The sequence below is a fragment of the Rhinolophus sinicus genome, linkage group LG05, assembly GCF_036562045.2.
Source record: "Rhinolophus sinicus isolate RSC01 linkage group LG05, ASM3656204v1, whole genome shotgun sequence".
Classification (NCBI taxonomy): domain Eukaryota; kingdom Metazoa; phylum Chordata; class Mammalia; order Chiroptera; family Rhinolophidae; genus Rhinolophus; species Rhinolophus sinicus.
In genome coordinates this window covers 17,432,529-17,449,869 of record NC_133755.1, presented here as the reverse complement: position 1 = coordinate 17,449,869, position 17,341 = coordinate 17,432,529, and the positions used below count along the sequence as shown (strand labels likewise).

The window sequence follows — 17,341 nt, the reverse complement described above, 5'->3', positions numbered from 1 at the left end:
TGACCCAGCAATTTCATTCCTAAGTACATACCCAACAGAAACACACATATGTTCACCAAAAGACACATACTAGAATGTTCAGAGTAGCACTATTCATGATTAGCCCAAACTGGAAACTACCCATTAACAACAGAACCGATAAATAAATTGTGGTACATTTACACCATGAAATGCTATATAGCAATGCAAACGAGCCAATGAAATGCAACAAACATAATGTTGAGCAAAAGACGCCACCCACGTTATGATGCCATTTGTAAAAAGTTCAAAACTAAGGCTGCTCTATGACGGTAAGAAGTCAGGACAGTGTTTAGATAGGAAGAGTAATGACTGGGGGGGGGGCTTACAGGGGCTTGGGTACTGGTTACTGGTACTGGTGATCTGCTTCTCAATCTGGTGCTGATCACATAGATGTTTAGTTTGTGGAAATTCATTAAGCTATATATTTATGATTTGTGTACTTTGCTGTATATGTTATACTTCTCTAAAAAGTTTAAACAGTAAAACTATTTCTTTTTTTTTAAATTTTTTTGGGGAATATTTTCCAGGACCCATCAGCTCCAAGTCAAGTCGCTGTTTTCAATCTAGTTGTGGAGGGCGCAGCTCACTGGCCTATGTGGGAATTGAACTGGCGAATTTGGTGTTAGGAGCACTGCGCTCTAACCACTGAGCCATCTGCCTGCCCTCAGTAAAACTATTTTTAAAACATACCCCCATCCACCCCACGTACCTGGCAATATGGCAAACTTGAAATGATCCAAGTAACTGCATTAAAGCTGCGTTTCTCACGTGTTGGAAACAGGAGCAAAAAGACATTAAATGAGAAAACTGGGGACTACGTTTGAATTTTATAACAGAATGAACATATCGATCCACAGTGATAGAACTGGTTGAAGGGGTCAAAATAAGAAAGGAGGCAACTTCTCCATCAATAGTGGCTCATGCTCTGCAGAAATACAAAAGGAAGGACAGGACCAGACAAAAGCAGGGATGAATAAAGAAAGACCCAGGGCCTGAGAAATCAGAGCAAGCCCATGGCGGATTTGAAATCAACAAAGGGGCTGCCTGTAAATGGACACTGAAGTGACACAAAGATGGTGTGACTAAGTACTGGGCACTGATAAAGTGTGGGAGACACATTCACAAGGAGTGGAGGCAGTGACAGACCCAAAAAACTTTGCTAAGCCAATGAAAATGGACAGATGTCGGGAGGTGGAAAGTGACACAACGCTCAATTCAGAATGCACATTGCCTCCCTTTTTTTCAAGAGAATCTAGTCATTCATTACACTTCAACCTCACTTGGGCCAAATGATTTTAAATTTAAACAGGGAGCCAGAGGTCTCACTGGCTGGAAAATCTTATGAAATATCATCTAAAGCATTCAGTTGCTCAGTCTTTCAATATTATTATTGAATGCTTACTTGGAGCAATATTTTGTGCTAGAAGTGACATGGATTAAAAAAGTGGTCCAAATTCTATTTTAAACAAAGTAAGGAGCACCATTTTGTAATAGGATAGCACACCGCTAAGTTCTTTAGCTTATTGTAAGCCTTTCACCCAACATGTAAGCTTCTTAGTTTGGGGTAGTGTTTAAAAATGTGGAGCCCATGATGATTAGTTTTTTTGTGTCAATTTGGCTAGGCTACAATACCACTTAGTTATTCAATCACACACTCATCTATATGTTGCTGTGAAGGCAATTTGCATATGTGCTTAAAGTTGACTTTAAGTAAGGGAGATTTTCCTTGATAATACGGGTGGGCCTCAGACAATCAGTTGAAAGTCCTTAAGAGAAAAACTAAGCTTTCCCTGAGGAAGAAGAAATTCTGTCTTAAGACCAAAACATCAGCTCCTGCCTGAGTGTCTGCAGCCTGACGCTCTGTCTTACACCTGCCCTACACATATGGGACCTGCCAGCCCCCACAATTACATAAGCCAATCCTTATTGGTTTTGTTTCTCTGGAGAACCCCTGCTTATAACAGGCTCTGAGCAGCCGACTCCTTGGGTTTGAAGCTTGGCTCTGCCACTTCTCTAGCTGGGTGATTTCTGTACCTCTGTTGCTTCATCTATAAAATGGGGTAATGCTAGTACTTAACTCACAGGAACCCCTAGCACCGAGTAAGTGCTTTAAAAGTGTTTGTTAAATAAGTAATTCTGTGGTGCTGAGTTTACTTCTCAGCTGGAAAACTTGAGATATTTTTATTTACAACAATTTGCCATCAATCAATCATGATCGCTCTTTCTCTCACCAAGAACAGAGCAGCTTACGGCACAAGCCACAGGCACCTAATTGTTCCTGTAGAGGGTGCAGGAGCAGGGTGACACACCAGGCCAACTTCACACCTGGGGATGATTCGGCAAAGCTGGGGTCAGAGCACTTCTGGAACATTCTTAACTCTGCAAGTACCCAGCTGCTGAAAACAGCTGTGCTTACAGAGTCTCAGACTCAGCACAGAACTATTTCTACTATTTGCAAGGGTGGGGGCTTCAGAAAGGGGTCCTGATCATTTTCTGTTCCCACTGTTATACCCACAGCAGCCTGCCTGGCCCCTGGGATAAAAGATTAAATGGGGAATCCAAATGTTTTTGTGGGCACACATTCTGGGGGGGAAAGTATGATGATGGTGCTGGTGGTGATAACATTTATTGAGCACTGACTAAGTAGCAGACACTGCTCTCAGTGCTATACATATAATTCCCATTGTACAGACAAAGAAACTGAGTGCCTACGAATAAAGGAACTCACCTAAGGATAGACAGATAGAAAGATGGGATTTGATCCCAGGCTTTCTGGCCCAGACCCAGGCTCTCCCTCCAGTGCGCACTGCCTCTGAGCCTGGCTGTGAGGAGGGGGTGCAGGCAGGAGGAAGCACCAAACTGGGCTGTGACTGATGGGAGGGTGTGAGGGGCTCAGGGGATGCTATAGTTAAGTTGACTTATTTTAAATTAAATCAGTTTTAAAAATTGAACTAGAACAAGTCATAAATAATATTCCTTCATGAATTTCTTTTGTTAAAGTATATGATGTGTCCGCTTTTACATATAAATACCAAAGTTCATTCAAGATTCATACCATTGTATTTGAACCTTTCGTCTTCACATAAAAAAATTTAAGGCAAAGCAATCTTGATATTATTTCTCATTTATTCACTAGCCATACAATCAAATCAAATACCTTCTTACTTCTTATTCTCATTTGATTTCATATTATATCAACTTCTCCCTACAGGTTTTTCACATCGACAAAGATTTTCTGTATTACTATTCTCCTACAGGATCCTGTGAACTAAGTCTGAGAAGACTTTTCTGAAATATTTTCTTTTAACTCAGAAAACAAAAACGTATGCACAGGATCAGATTCTACGAGAATTTAGTTAATTGTTTCATCAGAAAGATGGACTGGGTCTTGGATACTCTTTTCTAATAAGACTGACTTCTCTGGCTCTCAAAGTGAACTGAACCCTAATATACCCCAGAGACTTGTCCACAGTTGTGATGGCCTTTGGCCTGCAGTCCCTCGGGGTTAATGCATGGTCACGCTGAATCCTGAGTCAGAGGAGCTATTATTAAGGAGAGGAAATTCTCAGATGTCCATAGCAGGAGGACAGAGAGAGGTGCGGGTACCACAGATGAAGTCATCACCAAGTCCCCTAAGCAAATTTTGGCCAATTGTGTAGACTTATCTTGCGAGTAACTGTTTCCAGAAATGGAAACAGGTAGTACATTGAGAATACTGAAAATACCCTGGCTGACATCTGCATCCTGGAGAGGCTAGGTCTTCAAGTTCTATGAACATCTTTTGTATACCTAGTGAAGGTCTCCAGGTTCAGGAAGATGGGGGTTAAGAATGGCACCCCAGAATTCTAGGGACATAAAGTCCTTTCTGGGCCACCTATCTCTCCCTTCTGATATTGTCACAGGAGGTGGGAGGGAATGCTGTTTTCTCTCCATCTTCCCTGTAGAAATGGGCTGGTCATGCTGGGATTCCTCACCTATGGACTCCTTACCATGAAGAAAAGACTGGGCTGGATGTTCACATAGTGCCTTATAGGATTACAGCCTGAAACAAATCCATGAAATTTTTTCCAAAATAATAAACCAAGAAAACATCTGCTCCTGAAACTTTCCCCCTTGGGTGATGACATGAAAGCCTATTTCCCATTGGACTCTTCTACAGGGAAAAAAACCTTCAGTGTCAGATTTCTGGTTTGCTAATATTGGGATTCCTGGTTTTCACCTATTCTGGAGATAGGTAGAGCTATTAATTTAGTTTAAAAAAACACCCAATGAGCAACATTTCAGCTAGTCCTTCTAGACCAGTTCTGTAAATTCTGAGGCACCTCTTCAGAGCACCATCCTGTGGCCACTCAGGACAACCCACACAAGAGGGCTTCATGCTGGCAACTACTACACATCCTGGGCGAGAGCCAATAGTCACATCACAGCCCCTCACCTTATGCCTCAATCTGGTTAAGAAAGAAAATCCTGAGGTTTCAAGGCTAGCTTAAGAGAGCCAAAAGGCTCATCAACTAATTTAATGGCAAACATAAGTCGCATTGATTGTCCTATGATGCTGTCATTTAACCAAGCTTCCTCCACTCGGAATACAAATGCTTCTGCCTTGCTCCTTTTATTTTAATAAATGACAGTTTAAAATTACAAAACTTATGTTAAACAGTCCCTTTAATATTAGCTAAACAATGATAAAACAAATCTGTAAAACAGAATTCTGTCATTTCACACCGTTAAGACGTTCCAACGTGACATGAAAGGTGCCTAGACAGCCAGCAAGACTAGGAGTGCATGGAAAGCTCTGTTGAATCCCCGTTTTCTGTTTCCATTTCTATTCATCTGCTTTCCCATGGGCAAGCAGCCACCTCCTATCACAGAGCTGCCCCCGTCTTAGGTCAGCAGACAATACAGGCGAAACCTGCGAAGGATGGAGATTGGCTCGGGTGTGGTCACTGCCACAGGGAAGCTCAGGTCCCCTTGCTGCCCGCTCTAAGACCAGGAGCCCAACCCTCGGCGAGTCATCTCCGCGCCCGCTTCCCCCGATTTTACTACAATCCGCACCAGCCCTGACTGCTCCCTTTAGGAACACACAGCAGCCCTTCAATGTGGCCGCCTCTGCAGACAAAGCCGGCTGCTAAGGGGGGCCCAGTCTGCACCGAGGCGAGCTCCGGGTCGCCGCCGGGACCCGTCACGTCTCGGCTGATGATCAGCAGCGTGGGGCAGGCGGCGCGGCCGCAGACAGAAGGTACCAAAACTGGGGGCGGCGGCTGTCTACCCGCCTCAGTCGGGGGAAACGCGCGACTCCCACCCCGGCATTAACGGCGGGGCTTGGTGTCCCATCACAAACCCCAACACGTGCACGTGCCCTGAGATTTCTCCGGGAGCATTTTCTGCACCAGAAAACCACACGAGTTCTGGGGGGCCCTAGTTCGCCGTCGGGCGGAGGTCAGTGCCGGCTATTGTTCTCCCGGTCTCCCCGGCGGGAGACGGCCCCCATTCCGCCTCCCAGGCAGCATCTGCCACTGGATCAAGCCTTTCAGCTCCGCGAAGAAAAGGGTGTGCCTGCGGGGCTGCAGATTATCACGAAACCCTAAGAGTCCCCACGGGCTTGAATCAAGCCGGAAGACAAAGCTCGCAGGGATAGACCAGCCCGGTCCCAGATCCTGGGTGTGTCGCCCGGTCCAAAAGCCACGCCCAGCCAGCCACCTGGACCTCCAGGCCTCACAACTAGAGCTGAGGGTCCTTAGGCCTGAGACCCACCTCCAAGCTGCCTACCCCTCCCTTCCCCGGAGACCTCCCTCCTCCGCACCGCGCGAGTCTCCTCCTCCCCAAACCCAGGCGGTCTCCACCCTCCAGCATCTATCCTCGCCGCCACATTCTTCATCAGCCCCAGCCTTAAGTCGCGCCACCTGCACCACGCTCCTTTCCTGCCTCCGCCCCCTTCTCTTTCATCCTCAAGCTCTGGTCTCCACTTCCCCCTCCTCCCAGACCCAGACACCTGTCCCCACCCAGATTCCCCATCTCCCCATCTTTGATCAAAGGGTGGCCTGGCCTCCGCCTCTCTGCATCCCAGCTTCCCTCCAGCTCCAACTCCTACCCCCTCCCCAGGCCCGGGGCGTCGAGGTCTCTCGCTCGCCAAGATCGATGCTGTGGGCAGGGCTCCCGCGTTGGGCTCAAGAGAAGGGAACAAGCTCGGCGCCCTTTCTGGGCCAGGCAGCGGCAGGCGTTCTTTGTGGTTCAGGCAGGTGCCTCGGAGACGGCAGGCGAGTCATCCTCAGGCGTCTGCTCCATTAGCGGGACGATGAAATGGGCCGCGGGGTCCGGTCCAGGCTGGGCAATCCCAACCCAGAGACTAGATGGATGGACGGAGGGTCTATGGGTGGGGGCTGGGGGTTGGGGACCGCGCCGAGCTAGGGACTCGGACAGGACGGGCCCGCAGCCAGAGAAGCCCCCGCCCAGCCTTCCAGCCTTTCACTGCCCCTCGACGAGCGAGGTTAAGCGCCTACTGTGTGCTAGGAGTGAAACACCTTCAACCAAGCCGCCTCCTCACCCCAGTTCTTTGCAATTCCATGAACACACATAAACGCCTACTGTGAGCAAGGCACCGCACAGCGCTCTGTGGGCGTACAAATAGGACCCAATTCGGGCCCTAGTTTAGCCCTGATAGCAGCCCCAAAACCCCAAACGATCTTCTCGCTCCATCCCCTGCGGCCGGGCCCCTAGGCGCACCCCAGCCCCCGCCCTTTTGTGCGCCTCTCAAAGAAACAGAGGGCGTAAGACGGATGTCCCAGCCGGGGGAGAAGAAGCCCACCGCCCGCCCCGCCATCACCCACTCTTCCACGATGCTGCAGAGTCAGTCCGTGCGTTGGTCTCTTCTCTGTCTCGCCGCGGCGCGGGAGCTGCGGGTGCTCGGGGCGGCGGCGGCTGCACGCGCGCTCGCAGGATCGCCGCCTTAGCGCGCCAGGCGCTGGAGTCCCAAGCTGCGAGGGGGAGGGGACGCGGATGGGCTGGAGGCGGCCTCGGCCAATCACCGATGCGACGGCTCCTCCCCAGTGCCCTCCACCTCGCTCTAGCAGGTTCGAGAGAGGCGGGGACAGGCGGCGGTCCGCATCCTCCGCGCCGCCGCCTTGGGACTACAACTCCCGACAGGCCTTGCTACAGGGCCGGGGTCCGAGAGTGGACAGAGGGCGCGGCCCGAGAACCCTCGAAACCCAAAGGAACCCCCGGATCTTTCCTGCGTTCCTTTGGGTTTCCATGGGGGCTCCCAACACTTCACAAAGCCCGGGTGCTCCGACGCGCCGATGCCCGGGTCCCCTGGAAGGACTACGCGACGGGTCCGCGAGGACACACCGCCTCCCCTCCCTCTGCAGGACCCCACCCCAGGGGCTGAAACAATGCCCGGGCTTTCTCTCTCTCGGCTGTTGCAGGACCTTCCCTTCGCTTGGGTCTGGCTAGACCCAGTTCCCGCCAAGACCCAATCCGATATCTTCGAAGTGGGCATTCGGCGGGATTCCAGGATGGAGAGGACGGGGTCGGTCGTTAGGAGTCAATGTTGTCACGTAAAAAGTGGACAGCCACTCCGGATCACCGACGTTGGCAACTTCTCCATGTTGGGGCCCCAACCCGAGTTCACTCTCAGGCCTAGCTGAGCTAGGGCTTCTCCACCCAGATCTCTCAGGTCCAGCTGCCTGTCCTGTTTCGGACACCCCCTTTCAGGGGATGGTGAAGCCTCTGGAAATGTTTTATAACTCAATTTACATTTGATTCACCTTTTTCCTTCACGTTTTAAATGCACACATAACTTAGCAAAAACAACACATTTAAAAGAGAGGGAGGATCACCATGCCTTCATACGACTTCCCTGATCCCTCAAGCCTTTGCCCTGTATGTTATTTCATGTAGTTGTAATAATGGCTTAGATACGGTTTAGTAATTTGCCTTCTTTCACTTAACGTCACTCCAAAGGCACTGCTATTCATATGGTGTTAAGATGCAACGTTGAATCCTTACCTCCAACCCCATTCCGGGATGCCCCTGGGAACCCCAATGTGTTGCTGCATAAGCCCCTCCTCTACCGGGTGGCGCGAAGGGGTGAAGGTGAGAGAGTTCCCCAACAGTCGCAAAGCCAAAGCCCCAAGGGTTGGTGCTCTCTGCGGGGTATTTGCAAACTACTACTCAGGAGGGCCTCCCCTCCTGGTCCCAGCAAAATCTAGAGGCACCAGGCCCGCGGAGCCTGCCGAAGTGAGGTCGTCATGGGCCACGCTTTCTCTGCAGTCCTAATCCAGAAGTGCATCCCCCTAATGCCAGCTTGGGGTTCAGGCTCTGAGCCCACAGGACACGTTAGATGCGGCACTTTTTGCCTAAGGAGAGGGAGTCCTCTAGTGGCAGTAAACGTTTTCTGCAACATTTAGTAGATCTCACAGCTGGACTCTTGCTTCTTTGCTTTCTTGGGGCGACCTCCCGTGGTCAGATAAGAGCTGCCTCCAAGTCATCAGTAAGACCTGGGACATTGATGAAAGTCATGCCCAAACCTGAGGTTGTTAAATGGAAGAGCTGAATTTAGATTTTACCTGGATATTGATTTGTTGGATGGGTCTAAGCAGAGGTCTGAGATTCTAGGATAAAGGAGTAAAAAAGTCTGTGGGTCGGGAAGCTGGACATTTGGAAGACAGCTGAGGAACCACCATGGCTTGAAAGTCAAGTCCAAGAATGGGGTTAGTAGGAAGAGAAAGAGGAGAGTAAGGTAGACTGGTGCCGGGGGCCATACCTCATGTAGTTCAGGGCTACTGGCTTTTATGAGTAAATGTGTTTGGGGTTCCACATGGCTTTAACAACAAGCTTCCGAATAATGGGCAAGTGAAGGGTTACCATAAAAGAGGGAGGAAGGAAAGATTAGCAGGTGTTTTCAGAATATGTCATTTAATTACCGCTCCACATAGCAGGTAGCATTGCTCATTTCTTACAGATGACAAGATCGGAAGAGAGGTTGAGTGAATTGCCTGGAAAGTCACACTGTTATAATCACGCAGAACCAGGTTTCCAAACCTCATCTGCCCAATGCCAAGCTGAGCCCTTCCCGCTCCAGCACGCCCTTCCCCACAAGTCCTCCAGAAGGCTGACAGACTGTGGGGACCATGAACAACTCTCAAGGAGAGCCTATGCCAAATCTTTGGCACTCAGATGGTCCTTCCTCTGCAGTTTCAACCTGTTCCTCCTCGAGGTGCCCTCTGAGAAAGGGTGTTCGCCAACATTCCTGAGGAGCTTGAAGTCTACTTAGTCATGTAAAAGAATTGTGAGCCAGCAGTCAAACCTTTATATTCAGGTCAGTGCCACAGAGCAGGAGCCAGAATTAAACTGTCGTGAGCTCAAACCAGACATGTACTGTGAGCCTCAGTTGCCTCATCTATAACCTGGACTCTCAGTACCCATTTCCCAAGGTCATTTTAAGAGTGGATGGCACAATGCCAGTAGCAGTAGACCCCTTGATGCATGGTAGTTGTTATTACTGAGGAGATTGAGAAAGCTGCTTGGTGAGCAGTTGTAGTAAAGGATGAAGGTAAAAATCTGCTTGTAGGCTCAGCAATAAGTGGATAATCCAAGGGAAGCTTGTCAGGGAGAGGAGCAGCCTAAGGGTGGAGGTGGCTAAGAGGACGGGCAGCAGGGTCTAGGGAAGGTTTTCCCAGCTTCGAGGACATGGCCATGTTTGTAGAGGAAAAATATCCCGTGAAGAGCAAGAAGCTGAACACAGAGGGGACATAGATATGTAGAAGGACCGAAGAAGCTGAGTCCTGGGGAAAGGAAGAGGGGAAGATTGGGAATACAGGAGAAATTGTGTGTGTGTGTGTGTGGCGGGGGGGGGGGGGGCTTGGGAAGGAGACAATAACAAACATGGCAATGCACGGAGGATGTCTCCCAGCCTGAGACCAGCTGGAGTCCCAGAGCCTGCAGCTGGGAGAGCCTGGCCCTGCTCAGCACTGCACAGGGCTGCTTTCAATGCTCCCATTGTATTCAGGCACCCACTCCTTGAGATTCGGAGAGGGGCATTGATGGCAGTGTCACGAGCTGCTTGATTCAAAGGCCGTCCAGGGACCTGGCCCTGATTAGGATCTGTGTGGAACTTGACACCAGGCTGCAACTTGACACCAATATGTAGCACTGTGATGGGGGAGTGTTCATTTGGGAAAGGCACTAAGCTCCCCTGGCTCCCATTTACCCATCTGTAAAATGGGGTCAATCCCGCTTGTCTTGTCTACTTCCAGGAGTGTCACTGAGGATATGGGCAAAAGTCATATCCTGGTAAAGAATTATAAAATGTCATAGATGACTGATGTCAAGCATAGCTCATAGGTAAAATGGGTTTCCCCCCACTGGCTTCTTTCTCAGAGAAGTTTAGAGGAAATTATTTTGAAGTGCTTTGATCTCCTTGACAGAAAAGCACCGAATAAATTCGAGATGTCACGGTACATTAGTCCTCCTGCTTTGGAACTGAGGGTGACCAATTTTGTTCAAAGCTGGTGACAACCTGTCAGTTGCTTAGAACCCTCGAGCCCCACCAAGTCCTAGCCCCTGAAAGTGCTGCCCTCTGAGCCATCCTCACGTAACCATCCTGAAAGAGAGCCCAGGGCTCCCTGTGAAGGAATTAGAGGGCCAACACCGTTTTTGTGGCTGTGCTCCTTGCTTTGTACCAGGGTATCCATTCTGGCAGTTGTGTGAATTGGGTCTGCAGACTGTGTTCAAGTCCCACCTCTGCCACATGGCTACTCAGCCTCCCTGAAGGTACTACCATGGAATTGAAACCGTAATAAGAGCAACAACCATTTATTGGGTGCCAGGCACTTTCCCAGTGTCACCAAGTTCAACCCTCACAATACCCCAGCGCGGAGGTTCTCTCATCCCCATTTGCCAGACCCCGTAGCTATGAATTGCCTGGATCACTGAGCTACCGTCTGAATTGGGGTTCAAACTTGGGGCTGTGTCATGGAAGAAGGGTCTAGGTTCCTTTCTACTCTGTCATTCTATTACCTCATATGGAAGATAGGAGTTCCAACACTCACCTCACAGAGTTGTCAGGAGGAATAGGTAAGTATCACCCTGCGTGAAAGCCCTGGGAACATAGAAGGTTCTTTATCAATGTCCAATGCATACCAAGCGAGGTAAGAAATCCACACTTAGACACATCATAATGACATTGCAAAACAATGAAAACAAAGAAAAATATTTTGCAAAGACATAGCCAGACAAGTAACATTAGCGGCAAAGGAGCAACTGTTGGACAGCTGACTTCTCAACAGCAAAAACAGAACCCAGGAAATAGTGGAATCAGCTTTCTCATGTGAAGAAAGAAAATAACTGCCAATCTACAATTCTATACACAGTAACTCAACATACATTCACAAAGATGAGAACAGGAGAGAAGAAAATAGCAACAAAATTCAAAGTTAGAAAGCAGATGGACAAGTTGAAACTGAATTCACAGATCCAGGAGAGTAGAATCCTAAGCTAGCAGTGGGGGAAGCTGAGAACCATCACAATCTGCACAGCAGAATCTTCACAAGGCCCAAGAACTGAGAGCGTCAAGTACTTCCACAACTGGGTATGAACAAGGGTTGGCAAAGAGGATTGGTTGCAAGCTATTTAGGAAACAAATCCCTAGATGCTGCTCCCCTATCACGCAGTCACTGGGTGACTCTTTCTCCCATTCCAGGCAGATGCGTGGAGGCCTATTTTCAAAAGAGAAAACCAAGGGTCTCTGAACTTGGGGAGGACCAAGCCAGAGAGATGAAAGAAGTATATGCCTATGGGATTTTGAATATGGATATCTTCAGCTCTTCTCCATTCAGCTCCTAGACCCAGCTATGCCTTTATCCTCCAAGCAGGTTAGAGGACTCCTGAGGCATTTGGGTAGCCTAAGGGAACAGGGGGCTCCCCATCAAAAGACACACCTGACGGTGGTACAGTAAAGCGCCAAGTCAACATGGCCCATCAACATGCACAGAACTTCCCATTAGCTTTTCTGTCTCGCACTCTTAAACGTAAAGAGTGTTAATCATTAAAGGAAAACCTTGTAAGTGAGAGAGGCCACAACAGGAAAACTAAATCAACCTGGAGAAAACAGACTATGCAGCAAAAAACAAAAAACAAAAACCAGTAATAAAAAATCATACTATCCTTAAAATGGTATTACACCCATGAAACAAGATTGGGATGTGTGTAGATTATATTTCTACAGGCTCCAAGCTCTATTCTCACCCTTGTAAGTTCTCTGTAACAGAAAGGGATTAGAAGTCAGACAGTTATATTCCCAGACTCCCTTGCAGCTGCTCGGGTTAGGTTCTGTCAATGGAAAATGCTGGTGGAGTCTGCAAGGTGAGGGGGGAAAAAGGAAACTTTGTTCTTTCATTTTTTGGTAGTGTCTGGCAGCACAAGCAGCTGTGGATGAACGGGCTCCCTTGGTGTCAGTGGTGGTTTCAGCAGCGTTGGTTGGAGTGGGGGCTCATCTCCTAAGTTCCTGCTCAGTAGCAACAAGTGCGGTTTTAACACAGTGCTGGCAGGGGCTGTGCTTCCCAAACAGCAGTGAGTGTGGTCTTCTGACACTGGCAGCTTCCTGATCTTTGGGTAGCGTACTCTCTTCCCTTTTGCTCTTTCAGCCATCCCGACATTATTGTAACCAGATCCCTTCCATTAAATTCCCCTTTGCTTGCCATATCTAGATTGGTTTCTTTTTTCTTCTTCTTCTTCTTTGTTTTTTAGTATACACTGACTGATTGGGATGCTATAAAAAAGAAACATTAAAAAAAAAAAGAGCGTTCTTAGATATTAAAAATATGAATGCAGAAATAAAAAAATGGATGGAAAGTTTAGAAGATAATGTTGATGGAATCACCCAGAAAGTAGAGAAAAACAAAAACAAAACTCCAGCAACAATGTAAGTACTCAAACTTTACAGTGTCATTACTGTATGACATTGTCATGATGTAAATACTCATTGTCATATATGTACAAATACTGTGTGGTGCCAAGAGCACACAGCCCCTGCCTGACATTTGAATGTGACACATGTACGTGTGCTGTACTGGTGCTCTGGTTAGTACAATATTAAGACATCAGAGCAGTGTCAATTTAAAGAAAACGAGAGAAAGACGATAACCTTCTAATTAATAACACTCTGATAAGAACTTTAAATATATTCATTGATAGATAAAACTTTACCGGATTGTCTACAAAAATATGAGCTGAGGTCAAACAAAAGTTTTTTCTAAAGCGTTAAAATGTATTAAACAATAGAACTTGGTCCTACCCCTTAGTTTATCTCTGAATTTAGTTGACCGACCCATCATTATTAGTCCATCCTCACTGATCATTTTTACCACACACAAAATCTAAACAACTTTGGGATTTCTGGTCAAGATGGCATAGTCGGTCAATGCTGTGCTTACCTTTGCTCACAACCGCATCAAAATTACAAACTAAACTACAAAACAACCATCATTGAGGATCGCCTAAAATCTTGCTGAACTGAAGCCCTACAACTAAGGTTGTGCAGAAGAATCCACCTCGAGACTGGTAGGAGGGGCGGAGCCATGGAACTGGCTGATGCCACACCCATGTGTGACCATTAAAAATTGGGAAGGATCTCAGCTGCGGAGGTCCTCCTGGAGGAGCGAGGGGTCCCAACCCCTCCCCAGTCCTAGGTTCCAGTGCCTGGAGAGAAGTCCCATAATTTTTGGCTGTGAAAACCAGCAGAGATTGTGACTGAGTGAGACTGAGGGCGGCTGGAGTACCAGGTGCTCCTCTTAAAGCGACCAAGCAAGGACTTACCCACAGAATCACTGGCTCTGAGCTCCAGCACTGAGGCAGCAGGTGGAGAGGCAGCACGGACATATGGTGGAGAACTGAGTTGTCTGGCTTCAGAAGAGGAGTTGGAGGGGCAGCTTTCTCCTGGACTGAGGAGATGGCAGAGGCCATTGCTTCTTTGTTGAGCCCTCCCCCTTCCCTGTGTGCAGACACAGGCAGCTGCCATATCTGAGTCTCCATCAAGCTGGCTAACGCTCCCCCTGGTGATTTAAGACCCCTGCCCCACCCAACTGTCAGGCACACCCAAGGCGCTTCCAGTGGCTTTTTTGTACAAATCTCCTGCCTTGGCTCATGCTGCAGACTCTCTTAGGGTCTCTCAAAGGTTCAAGGAGCCCAGACAAGCAGCATCTTGCTGGAGCGTGTCCTGTACCTCTGGCTGAGCAGCCCTAAGCCCGGCACTAGTGGCAGCCAGCCTTGGTTTGAGGCTTGTCCTCTCAAGGCACTTCCAACTATGGCACAGGTGGTAGCCATCTTCGGATTGCTCTGTGGGTCTTGCTGGGTGGCCTTGGGTGGGGCACTGGCTGTGACTGAACTTGACCAGCAGCAGGTCTACTCCCCAGTGGCCCTGGTGCTGGCATCCTCAGCAGCTAGCTTCAAAATGAGCTGGAACATCACCCAGCCGCCTCCAAGGATGACACACCCAAGGGGAAGATTGGGCAGACACCAGAGCCCTGTTGAGGCAGATCCTGCTCTGTAGGGTCAACCCTTGCACCACAACTCCTCCACTATAGTCAAGGCCAGTCCTCACAACCAATGAGTCTCATGGTCAATCCCTCCTACTGATGTGCAAACAGCAACCAAGGCTCAACCACAAGAGGTGGGCACACACGACCCACACGAGGGACACACCTGGAGTGCACAGCTCAAGTGACCAGAAAGACTGCACCACTGAGCCCCACAGCACACCTACTACATGAGGCCACTCTACTAACAACAGAAGACATAGCAGCCCTCCATTAAAACAAACACAAGGAAGCAGCCAAAATGGGGAAACAAAGAAACACACCCCAAAGAACAGAACAGAACTCCAGAAAACGAATTGAACAAAATGGAGACAAGTAATCTACCAGATGCAGAGTTCCAAACACTGGTTATAAGGATGCTCTCAATAGTATCAAGGAGAACTTCAAAAAAGAGACAGGAAACATAAAAATGGAGATAGAAAACATAAAAAAGAACCAGTCAGACATAAAGATTACAAATAATAATAATAATAACAATAGTAATAATAATAATGAAAATAAAGATTACAATAATGGAAACAAAGAATACATTACAGGGAATCAACAGTAGATTAGATGAAGCAAAGGATCAAATCAGAGATTAAGAAGATAAAGTAGCAGAAAACACCCAATCAGAACAGCAAAAAGAAAAAAAGAATCCAACAAATTGAAGAGAGTTTAAGGGGCCTCTGGGACAATCTCAAATGCACCAATATTCACATTATAGGGGTACCAGAAGGAGAAGAGAGAGCAAGGAATTGAAAACCTGTTTGAAGAAATAATGACAGAAAACTTTCCTAACCTGGTGAAGGAAATAGACATACCTAGCTCAGGAAGGGCAGAGAGTCCCAAACAAGATGAACTCAAACAGGCCCACACCAAGACACATCATAATTAAAATGCCAATGGTTAAAGACAAAGAGAAAATCTTAAAAGCAGCAAGAGAAACGCTATTTTAGTTACCTACAAGGGAGCTCCCATAAAACTATCACCTGATTTCTCAACAGAAACTTTGCAGGTGAGAAAGGATTGGCACAAAATATTCAACGTGATGAAAAGCAAGGACCTACAACCAAGATTACTCTACCCAGCAAAGCTGTCATTTGGAATTGAAGGACAGATAAAGAGCTTATCACACAAGAAAAAGCTAAAGGAGTTCATCACCACCAAACCAGTATTACAAGGAATATTAGAGGGACTTCAAGGTGGAAAAAAACAACAACCCAAAACCATGAATAATAAAATGGGAATAACTACATACCTACCGTGTTTCCCCGAAAGTAAGACCTATCAGGACCATCAGCTCTACTGCGTCTTTTGGAGCAAAAATTAATATAAGATTCAGTCTTATATTATATTGTATAAGACCCAGTCTTTTATTATAGTAAAATAAGACCAGGTCTTATATTAATTTTTGCTCCAAAAGACGCATTAGAGCTGATGGTCCGGCTAGGTCATGTTTTTGGGGAAACACAGTATCAACAATTATTTTCAATGTAAATGGGTTAAATGCTCCAATCAAAAGGTAGGGGAGCTGAACAGATAAGAAAACAAGGCCCGGGGTGGCCAGATGGCTCAGTTGATTAGAGCGCGAGCTCTTAACAACAGGGTTGCCGCTTTGATTGCCACATGCAATGGTGGGCTGCGTCCCCTGAAACTAAGATTGAAAATGACTGGACTTGGAGCTGAGTTGTGCCCTCCATAACTAACAAATAGATTGAAGGACAACGACTTGAATTGGAGCTGATGGGCCCTGGAAAAACACACTCTTCCCAATATTCCCCAATTAAACACACACACACACACACACACACACATAAACAAAAAAACAAAAAAGACTGTTACATATGCTGCTTACAAGAGATTCACCTGCAGATTGAAAGACACACACAGACTGAAAGTAAAGGGATGAAAAAAGATATTTCATGAAAATGGAAACAAACAAAAGCTGGAGTAGCAATACTTATACCAGACAAAATAGACTTTAAAACAAAGACTGTAACAAGAGACAAAGAAGGACCTAGTAATCCCACTTCTGGGAATTTATCTGAACAAACCCAAAATGCTACTTCGAGTGGAAGTGCTCATCCATATGTTCACTGCAGCACTATGTACAGAAGCCAAGATATGAAGGCAACCTGGGTGTCCCTAAATGGATGAACAGATAAAGAAGTGGTGGTACATACGAGTATATACAGTGGGATATTATTCAGCTATTAAAAAAGAATAAAATCTTGCCATGGGGGCCAAATGGATGGACCTAGAAGATATTGTGCTGAGTACAGTAAGTCAGACAGCGAAAGACAAATGTCATATGATTTCACTTATAAGTGGAATCTAAAGAACAAAATGAACAATCAAACGAAACAGACACAAACTCATAGATACAGAGAACATTTTGATGGTTGCCAGATGGGAGGGGGTAGGTGAAAAAGGGAAGGGATCAAGGAGTACAAACTTGGTGTTACACAGTAGTCATGGGGATGTAGGGTATAGCAAAAGGAATATAGTCAATAATATTCTAATAACTATGTATGGTGTCAGATGGATACTAGATCTATCATGGTGATAGATAAGAGAGGGGTAGGGGCAAGGTGAAAAAGGTGAAGGAATTAAAAAATACAAATTGGAAGTTACAAAATAGTCATGGGGATGTAATGTATAGGGAATATAATCAATAATATGGTAATAACTATTTATAGTGCCAGGAGGGTACTAGTTGGGGCATCACTTCCTAAATTATATAAATG

General features: G+C 47.0%; 1 protein-coding gene across 1 annotated transcript in view; it reads right to left on the bottom strand.

Moving 5' to 3' along the window:
* DPYSL5 (dihydropyrimidinase like 5) overlaps positions 1 to 6,999 on the bottom strand; it is a 78,674-nt gene extending 71,675 nt beyond the window's left edge. The window contains exon 1 of the mRNA XM_019735333.2: positions 6,849 to 6,999. The gene's annotated coding sequence lies outside the window, so the exon portion shown is untranslated. The remainder of the gene's footprint in view (positions 1 to 6,848) is intronic.
* Positions 7,000 to 17,341: the final 10,342 nt, after the last annotated feature.